The 14,900-nt window shown below is 36.8% G+C and overlaps 1 protein-coding gene across 29 annotated transcripts in view; it reads left to right on the top strand.

Moving 5' to 3' along the window:
* LOC106028966 (uncharacterized) overlaps positions 1-14,900 on the top strand; it is a 129,382-nt gene that overhangs the window by 45,798 nt on the left and 68,684 nt on the right. For 5 of the 29 annotated variants that reach the window (XM_063255362.1, XM_063255365.1, XM_063255369.1 and 2 more), the window contains one exon: positions 8,116-8,228. The exons of the other annotated variants lie outside the window; for them this stretch is intronic. The gene's annotated coding sequence lies outside the window, so the exon portion shown is untranslated. The remainder of the gene's footprint in view (positions 1-8,115; positions 8,229-14,900) is intronic. 29 annotated transcript variants of the gene reach the window in all.

The raw sequence follows: 14,900 nt of genomic DNA on the forward strand, positions 1-14,900 counted from the left end.
AATTAACATCAATGTCATAGAAGTCAGCCACTCTTTGGTGAGCAGACAGAACACCAAGCTGAAATACTGAGTGTAGAGGGGACTCTTTCTGTTCCTCGTCACTAGACTGCTAAGACATTTTGCTTACTTACTCCTCCATCTTTTCCCTCTCCTGTAAACCCAGTGTAACCCTCAGAGCCAGATTTGCTGACTTCTATACCTGCTATGTCACTCTTCTGTTCAAACTCGTTTGTAACATTAGCTGGCATCCTTTTGCTCTGTCTTCCTGCCCGTTCATTTCCCCAGATCTGTTCTGCCTAGTCTCCCCTTTTTCCTCCAAGCTTATTAACATCCAGCTGTGTACCTTTTTTTTCCATGCAGATTAAATCTTCTGAAAGTCATTTTTCTTGGCTCTTTGCTCTGAGTTCTTTAAAACCACAAGTACGCAAATGCAGAGCCTGTGGTTGTTTCTAATGGACGCCCAGAAATTTTCTTAAGGAGCAAGCAATGTGAACCTTGTTAATTGTTTATGACTATGGCTCTGTCTTATTAAGCTGTATTAAGCATTGAGCCAGCTTCATGTAGATGTAAATATTTGACTACAAATGCATGACCACACATACCCTTTAATGCTGGGTTTAATCTAAACTTGAAAGACTAGGTTTCCTAAAATACTCTTCACAGTTTTCACCATAGAATTAAAATACTGCCCGAAACTCTTATTAGCACAATAATCTGCATTTAATGGGTCTAATATCATAAAATCTTATCTGTTATTTTTAGCTTTTATGTTACCAATAAAAAGATTCTGAGGATGGTATTTGTCTTTATGATTATAAAAAAAAAGATTCTTTGGGGAAAAATAACATTGGAGGACATATTTATTTTTATATTTATTTTTGCTATTTCCTGGATATCTTAATGCATACGGTTTCAGACTTCAATGTGATTTGTATCTAAGATATGAGTGTAGGAAAAATGAGTGATTTCCTTTCATTTATTTGTCTACTGAATTCTATCCTTTGGGTGCACGAGAAAAACCTTTAGGAATTACTATTGATGGTTAGGTAGGAAATGATAAAGGAAGTTACCTTCCTGGAGACGTTGGCCACCCCTGGTATGGAGACATGTTTTAATGTTGTGTTCACGGTTATTGACTGGACTAGCCATGGCTTATGAAAGCTTTTAATTGGAAAATATAGTATTTCTTCTATATTGGTAGGATCCAAGATGCCCTGCATTTTTTATTATAAGTTGCTCCTATGATAAAGCTCAAAGTAGGTATACTGAAGATCAACAACAATAACTAATAACAAAATATTACAATAACTAATAACAAAATCCAGAAATATGAATTATTTCTGGTTTTTCTATTTGGCATTTTTAGACTGATGTTAAATATGGATAAGTCAAACCACAGAAAGAGAGACTCTGGAATACGGGGTATTATGGTACTTGCTTCCTATCTTCCCTCTGGGATTTATGCTTCGAAATAGGTGGAAATTTAGCTGTCTGATGTATCCATAGGTATTGACATACCTAAGGCCAAATTAATGTAATGATTTCTCTTAAGGCACTCACAAATCAGGTACAAAAATATTAATACACACCTCATGTTAACAGAATCACAAGTGAACATAAAAATGGTCCTGATTAAAGATTCCCTAAATAGTCAGATGTGGTGGCACCTGCCCATAATCCTATCTTCTCAGAAGGCTGAGACAGGAGGATGATGAGTTCAAGGCCATTTTGGGAAGCTTAGGGAGTCTCTGTCTCAAAATTCAAAAAGCTGGAGTAGCTCAGGAGTAGAGTTCTTCTGAATTTAATTACCAGAACCGCATCCCCACCCCGATCCCTAGGTAATCGATGGAGACTGTACATCTTCTCAAATAAATGGATACTTGTTGGAATGAATTTGGGTTGTGACAAAAGTTTAAACAGAAATCAGTAGCTGTCGAGGCCTGTGGTTAGACCTCTTTTGTGGTGGTACAGTGGTAGGTGCTTGGTTCTGACCACAAAGGAAAGGTGAAAACCAACAGTTAACCCTTGGCTCCTATTGTAACAAATACTTCAAGCTGTTCACTGTGAAGTACAAATGGTTTCTCTTAAGCAAACCATAAATATCAATGGTGGCGATCCTATGTGTTACCAGCTTCTGACTTTTGTATCTACTAACAAAATGTACGAGCTGCTGTTGCTTATTGACAGTGGGGAATGACACAGATACTCCTATGTCCTCAAGATCATTTTAAGTTTTGGTTTTCTAGACTTTCCAGTATAATCCAAAGATAATTTTCAGACCTGGGTTTAAGTTTGATATCATTGCTATAAACAATTGTAAACAATGAATGTAAGATAATTGCTAACTTAGTATAAAAATTAAAAATAAATGATTTGTACATTTTTAAGTAGGACAGGAAAAAAAAAAAACTGATGGTCAGTTCTTGGTGCCTTAAAAGCACTTTGCATTGCTAAGAGCATAAATATCTAGTAAATTTAATACATGCAAAAATGAGACATTTTAAATGCTTATTAGCTTTAGTAAATTTGAAGTTATTTTAAAGTCAAGTATTATAGTGAAAGTGGCTATTATAATTATTGTTTGCTTATTTCTTGGTGGCTTTTCTTGAGATAGGGTCTTCTTTTATAGTGTAGGCTGTCCTCAGACTCACAGCAGTCTTCCTGTCTCAGCCTTCCAAGTTCTGGGATTACAAGTGTGGGCCATCATGCTCAACTTTAAAAATATCATTAAGTATATTTCATGATGTGTTATATTCTTAATAGATAAATAAAATGGGTTTAAAGTAGAAATGTGCCCACATTAGATGTCATATTATAATCAAAAGGCATTTATTAAGTTGAATAGGTGGTATTAAGGTGAATAGGTGGTAGAGTTCACCTGTAATCCCAGAATTTTGGAAGGCTGAAGTAAGAGGATCCCGAATTCAAGCCAGGTAGGTAACTCACTGAGACCCTGTCTCAAAATAAAAACTAAAGAAGCACTGAAGATTTAGCACAGTGTGGAACACCAGTTCAATCCCCAGTACCCTCTGAAAGACACTCGCTATCAAGCTACTTTATTAACTGTTCAGATTTATACTATACATGTAAATTTACCACATGAATTTAAGACTTATTTATCCAATCCTTGTAAATAGTCTGTATTTAACATGTTGGATATATCAGAATTTTAAAAATGGAGTTTCTTTCCTTGTCTGGAGTCTCATCACTGGTTTTCATTGATCAATGTAAAATACCTACTTATCAAAAATATTTATCCATGTGATGTTACTGACTACCTTCCATAGCGTAGGCACTATTCTGAGCTCTGAAGGTAGAAATGCATGTAAAACAAATTGTGATCTAGAGACTGTCAAATGGGGTGACAGAAAAATGGAAAAATTACCACACAAAGAACTAGAAAGAGTTGGTGTCAGTAAGCCTCTAAGGGATAATTGGGAAGGCTTCACCTAGAAAGGTGACATTTAAGTTGATTGTTAAAATGTGTAGAATGAAGATGTAGCAGAGAATCATTCCAGGCAGAAAAATAGCATCTACGCAGGCATCTCACAGTGACTTAGGAATTTCAGCATGGGGGAGCTCTGAGTGTGACTGCATGCAAAGGAAGAAGGAGAAACCCTGGGTTAAACGATCTGGCGAAGCCAGGTGACAGTGAGTTCCGAATACAAAGCAAAGGAGTCTAGATGGCCAGTCTTGTAGAAACAGCTCATCATGGAATATGGCTTTAAGAGCCCTGTGACTTGAATGCTGCTACTGTTTCTGTGAGATGGCTGATTCTACCAAACTTGGAAAAATAGATTGTGCTGGCAGGGGAAGAGAAAAGGGGGAAGCGATTGTGAAGATTTTGTAGTTTTCCAGCCTCCATGATAATGAACAGATTTGGTGACTCATAATGAGAATAAGGAAGAGAGGTTATATTCGTTAAACATTTCTGAATTAGTATCATAGATGTATCCATTGTATGTCGTGAGGCAGAGAAGGGAGAAACGAGCACAGCACTAATTATCCTGGTTGGGAAGGATGTGATCCATGTTAGTGCCTCTATCTTGAACACAGAGGGAGACCAATTTAAAAAAGTAGAGAGTGATAAAAACCAAGTTGGAAAAACCTATCTGATTTCTAGAGAAGAGTGCCCCAGGTTAGTGATGTGGGCACAGAACTTGACCACCACCACCGCTCCACTCTGATTTCCTGCCTCTTGGGCAGTGCACATTGCATACAGGAGGGTGTGCGTGGGGGCAGTGGCCACTTTCCGCTTCAGCCCACATTCAGGAAAATGAAGCAAAGGTCTGTGTGGCTGGGTATGGGGTAAAGAAAAGCTGCACACATTCCAAGGATCAGTAGAACGGAAGAGTCTGTCAAATAGAGTAAGCGAGGAGACTTAGCCATAGCGATGCCATGGAAACCAAGGCAAAAATGGATTTCAAACAGAGGAGTCATCTTGGTGTGAAATTTCTCTAATTGTGAGTGCATGCTGGGTAGCATCAGCCTCTGGTGGAAATGATGGTTATGGGAATCTCCAAAATGGCAAGCCCGTGGGATTCTAAGCCGCCTTGCAAGGGGTGGAATCCTGGGTAGGATTCTTGCAGAAGTTAGGAGTCAGCAGGGACAGGCAGCCTCAGTTTCCTACCAACTTAGTGTGACGGAAAGGCAGGCAGGCAGCACGGTGACTCAGGGGTGGTAAGAGGAAGAGGAAGACTCTTCAGGAAGTGAGACAGTTGAGCCCAGTTGTAAGGAAAGGTGTTTCTAAGAGAAAAGACAAACATGGCCTCCAGAGCAATGCAAGAAGCAGTGTGATGGGACTAAGTAGCCAGGACTCACACTGCTTTTCATTTTCAACAGTCTCCCGAGGTGTAGTCTTCGAGGTGTAGGCAGAGAGACTTAATTTATTCCACGGCAACTTTAAAAGAAGATAAATATTTAGACAGGAATCAGCTTCTTTCCTTTCCTAGATTCATCCTTGTGTAAGGTAGCACAAATGGAGCAAAGCTAGGCTCACTCCCTTAATTTTCTTGAGTTTTTGTAGTAAAACAAGTTCTTAGAAAGTTCATCCTTTAAAGAGGAGTTTAAGCAGGAGACCATCATGACTTTGCATCCACTGCTATCTTTGTAATTGCTTGAATTCTCCCTTGTGTTTTAGTCAGTGCAGGGCAGTAAAGACAGACTCTGGGAAGGGATCATTGCACGTTTATTTATAAAGATTTCACTGCAGGCGTACAGCTGATACGCAGGTTGGTCTGTTGGAGTCTGAAGTCAAACCCTTAATTTATTCCTGTTGAGATCTGTTGAAGTATAAAAAGCCTTTTCATTAATATGTCCTATGGGGTAACACAGTGGACCAGAGTGCTGAACTGCTGGCCTGGTGCCACCCTCTGCCCTCAACCACTTAAATGCACCTCTGCCATTTACATCTCAGAGCCTCCATAAAATCTGCATAAAAATACCTGTTTTCCTCCACTTCCCAGCTGACTGCTGTGCCTGGGAAATCAGAAATTGTCTTACAGAAAATTCCCTTAAGTGGACAGTTTGAGAGGGTGCCACCTCTTCTCTCCCTGCTTCCTTCTCTCTGTCATCCCCTTCTCATAGGAATGAGGCCAGGATACTATGAGGATGAATATAAATACAGTCAACAGTCACTTCCTCCCCCTCTAGCCTGACAAATGTCCCAGTGACAGGAAGGTGCCTTTCCTCTGAGTTCCCAGGACAGTGATGACTCCTTCACTTGTTCAGCCAGCCAATAAATGTGTATTGAGTGCCTACTGTGTTACAGACACCTTCCCAGGTGCTGGTGACATCTGTGACTGTAAATGATTCTCTAATGCTATTTGTACCCCATGGTTCTGAAATATTCCTGGCCATTTTTATGACTAGACTTTTGACCTGAAGAAGAGAGTTGTGTTTTGTTTCTTGAGATCTACACCATCCAGTGAACACAGTGGGTGATCAATAAAGATTTGGGGGAAAACACAATTTACTTACTTTGTCCTGTGACTTCAGAAGTAAAAACAACTCTGCGGTTTTGGTGGAAGTTGCAGATGAACTTCTCTGGGGAGCATTTCCTGAGAGTTTCAGCACCAGCCAAAGAGGGCTGGAGGTACAGCTCAGGGACAAAGTGGCTGCCAACAAAGCGCAAGGTCTTAAGTTCAATTCCTGGTACAAAAAACATGAGCAAGGGATTATATTCATCAAAAACATAAAAAAGAGGTAGATTAAGCCCATAGAGCAAATAAGAGCTTCAGATTTCTTTGTTGTCATCTAGTAAGTGACTTCGGTCACTTATTTATTTTGGAACGGAACGAGTCATAAAATGAATGAGCATGCACAGCTTTGTTGTAAAGACAGGCAGTCGAGTACCTTTTAAAAAAACAGAAAGTGAATTTTCAAGATTGTTCCAAAAGTTAGCACATCATGTGGTCCTACTGCTGTCATTCAAAGAAGCAACACCGGTTTCTCTCAGTGGATGGCGACTCTCTTTGAGACACACTCTAAGTTACTTCCTGGACACTTAACATGTATGCTCACTGCTGTGACACCCACCAAAGTGGTCAAACATTTTTAAAAATTTAGTCGGCCACTGATTTGTTTGGCTCATTTTTAGCAGTCAAACGAGGTGTTTTTTTGTTGTTGGTGGTGTTTTGTTTTTTTTTTTAGATGGAGTGTTTTTGTGTTTTTGTTTTATTTTGTTGTTTTCCCTAGTTGTGAGCAGAGAGCTCAGGGCCTTCACAATGACCCACATCCCAGCCCTCTTTGAATTTGAATTATGTGACAGTGTCTTAAGTCACTAAAGTTGGGTAGGCTGGGCTTGAGTTTGGGATTGTTCCGTCTCAGCCTCTCAGAGTGCTGGAATTATAGGCATGAACCACCATACCTGGTCTGATTTTTTAGAATGTCCCGTGTGTCTGTGTGTTGTCTGTCTGTCTTTTATTCTCCCTTCCTTCCTCCCTCTCTTTCCTGCATTTAACTTTTGCAAATTACCCTCCAGTCTTCAGGAGAGGGAATGCAAATTATTCCAGAGGGCCTCACTTCAGAAATTCCTTGTGCTTTTCACCTCTTTTTCACATCCATTCTCCTCAAGGAACCACTGCACAAAACAGCGAGGAGAGGGCTGTGACTTGGATGCTGAGCTCTCTACTCTGTGATCCTCACCCTGGAATTTACTGACAGCATACTCAGGGCAAGTTAGTAATCTGTGCCGAAGTTGTGCCATGTGGGAAGTGAGGAGTGTTTTGTTTTTTTTTTTTTAAATGGGTACCAGGGATCGAACTCAGGACCATGTGCTTGCAAGGCAGGCACTTATGCCGCTGAGCTAAATCCCCAGCCCCGAGGAGTATTGTTTTGAAGAGTAAAGGACGTGACTAATTAGAGCAGGGTAAAAGTGGGATGAATTCACCCATGGAGAGATGTTCACTTGGTAGTTGGAAATGGTGGAGTGTAACGGTGACAAAATAACTGAATCCTCTAAGTCTCATAGGCCATTTATATACAACCTGATGCATGGATTTGTTAATTACTGGAAACACATAAGCCAAACCCTAAGACGACCTCTGTAGATCTAAATCCTTGTGTTCTGAATCCATTCCCAGAACATTCATTGAGTATCAGCTGTGCACTTAATGCTAAAAACGGAGAATGAACAAAACAAGGAAGAATTTCTGCCTTCATAGAGTTTCTGTTCTAACTGATCATAAACCTGGCCCTAAACTAATCAGATAAAGTTGGTACAAGAAAGAAGGAAGTAACTTGTATACACTCACATAGATGGAGTTTCCAAAGATGGTAAATGGGGGCTCCAATGGTTGCTTGTCTTCTTAAGTTTGTTCTTGGTGATGCAAGTCCCAAAAGACACTGACAAGCTGAAGGTCTTGTGGAGATGGTATCAGGACTTTCCTGAAAACCACTTGCTGTAGTAGGTGCTGTGCCACGGGAAGTGGGTGGAAGAGCTACAAGTGTCCAGCCAGAAAGGGAGGTTTCAGGAGAAATAGGAGTTCACTGCTAGCATTTGAAAAGGCTCATTCAAAGACTGAGCTTACATTCCAGAGCAACACTAGATTAGGGCAGCGGTGTTTTGAATCTGAGACACTGTTTTCTAACTAGAGGAGTTATTCTGTATTAAAGGTGCTGTCCAGGGCCAAGAGATAACCATCCCCTTTGCTGGAGGTAACTGAGTAGAAGCTGAAAGGGTGGGTCAAAGGACAACCTGACAAGATGTTCCTTGGATCTACAGCTCGGTAACTGATTTTACTATACACTTGACCACAGCAATGATTTGTATTCAGTGCAAAAAACAGAACAACCCTCAGAGGCAAGTATTTCCATATGACAACATCCCTATAGGTTTTTGATCCTTAAGATTTCTTACAGTTTTGCAACTCTAAAATTATCTATCTATCCAGTAAATTTTATAGAAAAAGAAAATGAAGCCTTTCTTTTTAAAAATTGTAAACCAGTTTTAAGAAATATGTTCTTGATGCATGGATTTCATTTTGCTTTTTAAAATGGTGACATCCCCTGCCCCTGGAGATTTGGTTGTCTAAATCCATTTTCTTGTCAAGATTGGAAATGACAGGTTATTCCAGTGCCCAAAATATTAATTTCTATGGCTTATCTATATATTTCATCAGCCAATTGTTCTGTGAATTTTCTGGATCTCGATTAGTTTGTCCTAAACTCTTGGCAAGCTAAATTCCTCTCCATCTTCAATGCATGGCATTAAATGCCTGTTCAGCGTTGGAAGATATATTGATTTTTTGTTTCTCAGCAAAGTGACAAATATCGTTTTCATGACTATAATAGAGATTGATTATATTTTGTGGAGAAGAGAGGTACAGACAGAGACGGAGGCAGAGAGCTGATTTTAATGAGACAAACTGAGGGCTTACAAAAATGAAAGAAAAAGATTTGAATTAATAATGAGGTCAATGAGTTGTTGCTGCTAAATAGAAGTATTTCAAGAAAAAAGGGTCTACTGCTGCATGAACGCAGCGAAGAATTAAGACAAATTTCCGTAGTTTTCAAGGTGCTGGTTTTGCAAAACGTTTTTAAAAATTTCATAGTCTTTGGTTTTAAAACTGAACCTGTGACACTGTCCCTTACTACACTTGAGCATGCTGCGTGACAGCAATTATACTGAAAGAAATTTTAAATTAACTTTTAAATTAAGTTAGAATGAAAGTAAATTACAACTCATGAGGGCTAAATTTGAACTACTAAGAAGTATATGGAGAAGTCTGTATTTCTTATATGATTTATGAAATCTAAATTTAAAACTTACTGGTTTCCTTTTCCCTTTAATTTTTTTATAATTAGGCCTAAAAGAGACCAAGTATATTTGTGTTTTTTATTTTTCTGACTTATAAGATAAAAGATATAATATGTGCTTTTAAAAACGTAATTTTTTGTAGGCTTAATATATACGAATTGTTTTTAGAATATGAACAGGAATAAGAAAAATGTTTAAAATGTTGAAAGAATCTGTGGCTGACTTGAGAAACATTGCCAGGATTTCTTTTTTTGAAAAATCTTTAAAACAAGGGAGCCAGTTCATGTGTGCATACAGACTTTACCCATTTATTTATTTCTGACCACTTTGGACTTGACATGTTACCTGGCATCAAGTGGACACTCATTATTACTTGCTATATAAAGAAAGAAATTTACCTACCAAGGGAACTAATTAAAAATCACACCAATGTTTGTTGAGCTACTAGTAGGAACCACTGAACTCTATACATTTTACCTTTAATTTTTATAATTCTCACATGGTCACAGAGTAATGCTCTAAGGGTAAAGTGGGAGATAAATAAAAAGAGCATTCATAAAGTTGAACAATATTTAAGCATTCATAAAGTTCAGGGAAAAAACAATCAGAGTTTTTCTCTTTAAACTTAAAGAGTTTCTAGAAGTTTCCCACATAGGCGAAAAACAAGACTGTGATTTTCACGTATTTGTGATTAAATGAGGCAGAAACTATTCCAGCAAGAGTGGACAGTTTCCTTGCAGCATGTAGAGAAAACCTTTCATATTGTGCTTTCATTTGCTCGAAAGTTGTAATTTTATATTTGTGGGAAGAATATTGCCAAAAACTTTGTACAATTAGCCCGATAGTTAAAAGCATGATTTCAAAGATAACTTAAATAAAAGAACAAGAATGGGTGTTCCAATGGTTTCCACATTCAAGGGAGACCAGTAATAACAATTTTCTTGTCATTATTTTCTATTTGAGTCATTTTAACAAAATCCTTCCTTCTCCTGTGATATCTGGAACCCAGAATGGACGTGTGTGTATCTATTAAAAATGCTTACAAAATTAATTTAATTTATATCATAGCTATTTTATAGTTCACTTATGTCTTCATATTTCTTAAAATTGGAGGCAACCTAAACTTAAAATTTAATCAAAATTGAAAAAGCTACTTAACAACAGAGGATTTCATGATAATGTTATTTTGTGTGTGATTTAAAAGCTCAAGAAAGTTTCTGGCTTTGAAAAAAATGTCATCGATTTCTGTGAATTATTTTAGATTTCTGTGAATTATTTTAAAACTTGAAGTATCAAGGGTAGAAAGAAGGCCTACCTTTGCTTAGTATAAAGTTTGTGATTTAAATATCATCTACCAAGCATCATTTTAAAAATAAATTGATATTCAATTGGTTCCTGTTTGAGTTAAAATATTTCTGAGAACTAAGCACCTAATAGGATTGAATCAAAAAGTGAATAAGGTTGTTTGTCTAATAAAGTATTAAGTAGCATAATTATATAAGTTAGCCAAGGAATTCTAGTAGTTTTTGTATGTTTTTATGTCAGACTCTTCTCCTTAAAGATATAAAGATAAAATCCCCATCAGAGGGAAAGATTGATGGAAAGCTTTTTGTAATGCAGAAATCAATATCTATAGCATTAACTATTCTAAATAATTTTAAAGGCTGTGGTTGTGTAAATTTTGAGAATGAATTAAGCAAAGGAAAAGAAGCCAGCTTTTGCACCACATCATCTAACTCTATATTCTGAAGTTATTTAAAACCCTTGGCAAACATTTAATGATGTTTCCAAGTATTATATAAATCTTTTAGCTACTTCAAAGTTAAATTTTTTTATTGCTGAAATTTATTTTTACACAAATTTTTGCTGATCACCATATTGAAGTGATACAAATCTATGTAAATTAAAAAGTAAAAATCTTGCCTTCTTGTTCCGTTTTCTATATCTACTGTTAACTGAGATTTTTCTAAAAGCAAAGATATGTATACATAAATACACGTATGAATGCAATGCTTTTTTCCTTGAAAATTAGATTACTCTCTGCATAAATGATTCATCTTAAACATCATTTCATAATTTCAGAAATTTTTCACAATTATGTGCATTAAAACTTTGTGAAGACATAACAATTGAACCATTAAATGGTATATTAATTTAAACCCGTGCATATATATATATATATATATATATATAATTCTCTTTCAGAATTGCTCTTCCCAGAATCTTTACCAGTGTTGAATATTACTTACTATTAATATTTAACAAATGACAGTATTATGGATAATTTACTAGTGTCTCTAATGATTACTCCAACTAATTTTTAATTATATGAATGTTTAGAATTAAGATCTTTTGAAAATAAGAATTTGAGGTAAAATTAGAAGCAAAAAGGGATTCTTTTACAACATTTTTTGGAATAATCAAAATGTTTTTAGGCATCATTGAAAGAGTCATTTTTTAAAAATCAATTATGCCATAAATGTCAATGTTTATTTGGAGCAAAGAGACTTATTATTACCTCACACCTGAGTTAAAATAAGGCATTCTGATTTTTATTTCTTTTATTCCCATTCTCTCTCAACTTTCCCTTCCCCAAACCCTAATTTATCCTTCCGTTCGCTTCTCCCAAAACACATAAAGTTCCTGCTGTCTTATAAAAATCGAAAATAATGCCTACGCGGAATGTTTGTCCAAAATCCTGTTCTCAGGTCTCATCCTTGGCAGTTCTGATTCTTGGTATCTGGCGTGTGTCTTGTAACTTGAGCTGATTCTTGAGCCAGCAACTTGAGAAAGACCAGGAGAAAGAACTTAACATGTCTGGGAAATAGAAAAGACTTCATAATTACCTTTGTTACCTTTTACAACTCACACTTACCTTAACCCATCCTCTGCCCTGCAGAATCATGTGTGCTCTCAAACTAGATTTTCACCTATTCTAACTCTGTTCTTTCTCCTAGGATTGCCAATTCCTTTTGCTCTTATCTCTGTGTTCACTTTACCAAGTGCTAAGTCAAATCCTAGCTCTTGATGAAGACTTTCATTTGTTTATCCCATAATGTTCAACTTCTTCACCCTGTATGTGCTTCACAGGTTAGACTCTTAAGATTTAGTGTTGTTACCTGTGGTCCCTGTGGGGTTCTGCTCCTTGCCCCTCCCATCCTCATGCATAGTCAACTCTGTAAACATGGGTTGGTAGACAGGATGAGTGACAATGTCATTACACTATGGCAAGAGGAGCTCAGAGCCTGCTGCTTCAACCACATAAAGTCACTTGTTGACATGTTTGGCTTATTAGTCTCCATAGATGATTCATTGTTCTTACTTTCAGGGACATTTCTTATTTTGGTGAATAAAACAAAAGTTAATGCTATTTATTTGAGTCTATTAACTGTATATTTAAATCACCTGATAGTGGTGGAGAAAGTTAATTTATAGCAAAGTCAGAGTTTTTTTAGACTCTATTTGAAATGTAATGTTTTAACACCAGACAGTTTCTCCCCCAGGTAAATCTATTTTGCTAAAGGCCTTCTTGCTTAAGAAGTAATTCAGATTTCTGAAAAAAAAAAAAAAAAAAAAAGAATTTGATGCTTGAAATAACTACTTATCAGTAGCTAGAGTATAAGATTGCATTGAGGTCTTTAGAATAAATGTAACATTTGTCACAAGCACAGAATCTTCAGTGCATTTGATTCTTGTGCTATATTCTTATTATATGAAACTAAAGTATATAACTTGGTACAGTACTGATTATAACCTGGTAAGACACGCATACACATTGGGATACAACTCATGCTATTAAAAAGAATAATTTCCTAAGGCTGAAAATAGATCTATTTGTACCAGTGTTTTTCAAGATTGTCTCAAATCTACTGTCCATCTAGAGGTGAGGATAATGGCCTCTCAATACTGTTTCCTGCATAGGAAAAATTTTCACTATTTTTTTGTTTCTTATTTTGAAACTTAAGAACTTGTTAAGTCACCTTGGTGAAACAGAAATGATCTGTTAATTTGTCATTTGTCAGCACTAAAAACCTCTTGACATATAAAAAAAGATGTCCATTAGACATATATCCTTTTCTTTTACACTGGTGATTTTGTGCATTAGTGGATGTCTTTGGCCGTGATGGTCTCCCGTAGGTTTGGCTGTGCAGGAGCAGGTGTGAGCTCCAGAGCGTCCTTACAAGTGTCTCCATGGGGCTTCCCTCCCATGCCTCTGCAGGAGACAGCTCATCTGTTTAATCCTTATGTTTCAGTCAACCTTTCTTATTATGCAGACAGGGCTCTGAGGCTCAGCTGGATTTTGACTCTCCGAATGAATTGATGGGGCTCTTTGATCCTAACTATGTATTGCATCTGTTTCATCTTTCTTCTTAATGCAGTCTTCCAAACTCCAATTCTAGCTGGCACTCTTAAAATACATTAACTGCTATGCAAACAAATAAAAATTATCATTTAAAATTCAGGCATAAACACCACTTTTCATTTTGGAATATTTTCTTCATCTTTTTTTCTTTGTAGTGTTGTTTTTTCAAAATCTCCCCAAAGCAATTTAACTGCATTGCTCTCCAAGAGGCCACCAGACTTGAGAACATTTAACAATGTATCTGTGGCTATGTTTCACACAGCAGGGTCAGGTTTGCAAAGAAAATGATAACAATTGATATTTGCAATTTAGTAAAATATATAATAGCGTGGTATTTTATTAATAGACCATATTGCAACAAGAGAGCTTTTTAGAGAGAGAAAGTTTTTCAGAGAGAAAATCTACCAGAGAAATACAAAGATCATGTTGGTCAAAACTGCTCTTTTTCATAGGAGTAAAGAAGATACGTTGCCGAATTTGAATCTAAGAAAATTATATAGAGAAATCAGTCCAGGTCATAGGATATCAACATATCTTTTTTCATAAAAAACTTTAACATGAAATATATGTATATGTATATGTTCATATATGAAGTAGAAGTGGAAAAATTTCAATAGAAGACTATGGATTGTTTGCTTATCCATGTGAAAGCATAGAGTTACAATCAACCAAACCACAAAATACTGAGTTTTTATCTGAATAATCCTCATGTAGTATTTTGACACTAGTATTATTTTATTTGTCTTTTACTCCTCCACAAGCTATCGTTTCTTTTTCAGTATACCAAGATCTTGTAGTACCATATAATGTCAAGTTGTCCACATAATTTCTCTGAGCACAAAACTGGTATTTTCTAGCAGCCAGAGACCACTGAGTTATGCAAAAGTCTGTTCGAGAGGAGGAGCATAATACAACCATTTAGACCCTTTAACTTGTACTTTCCTCCACATAAGTGGACTAAATATACTAATAACTGCTGGTGAGTTGTCAGAATATCCATTTCCTCAGACACATTTAAAGATAAAACATACAAAGAACTTGACTGCTCACCCTCTCTCTCTAGTATTGCTGTTTTTAAAATGTTTGGTTAACTTTCTTCCACTCAAAAAGATCTCTGAAACCCCTGTGTGGTGCCCAACCCTAAATGAGGGAGATTTTTATCACCGATTTTATTCTTCTATTATAGAGTCTGAGGCTAAATCTGCATGAAGGAAATGTGAGGGGCTACCCCAGCCTTTGGGCATAGCTACTCGGACACTCACTGAAGATAACTTGTTT

This window comes from Cavia porcellus, unplaced genomic scaffold, assembly GCF_034190915.1.
Source record: "Cavia porcellus strain 051 isolate PalLab524CR breed Dunkin Hartley unplaced genomic scaffold, mCavPor4.1 scaffold_8, whole genome shotgun sequence".
Taxonomy (NCBI): domain Eukaryota; kingdom Metazoa; phylum Chordata; class Mammalia; order Rodentia; family Caviidae; genus Cavia; species Cavia porcellus.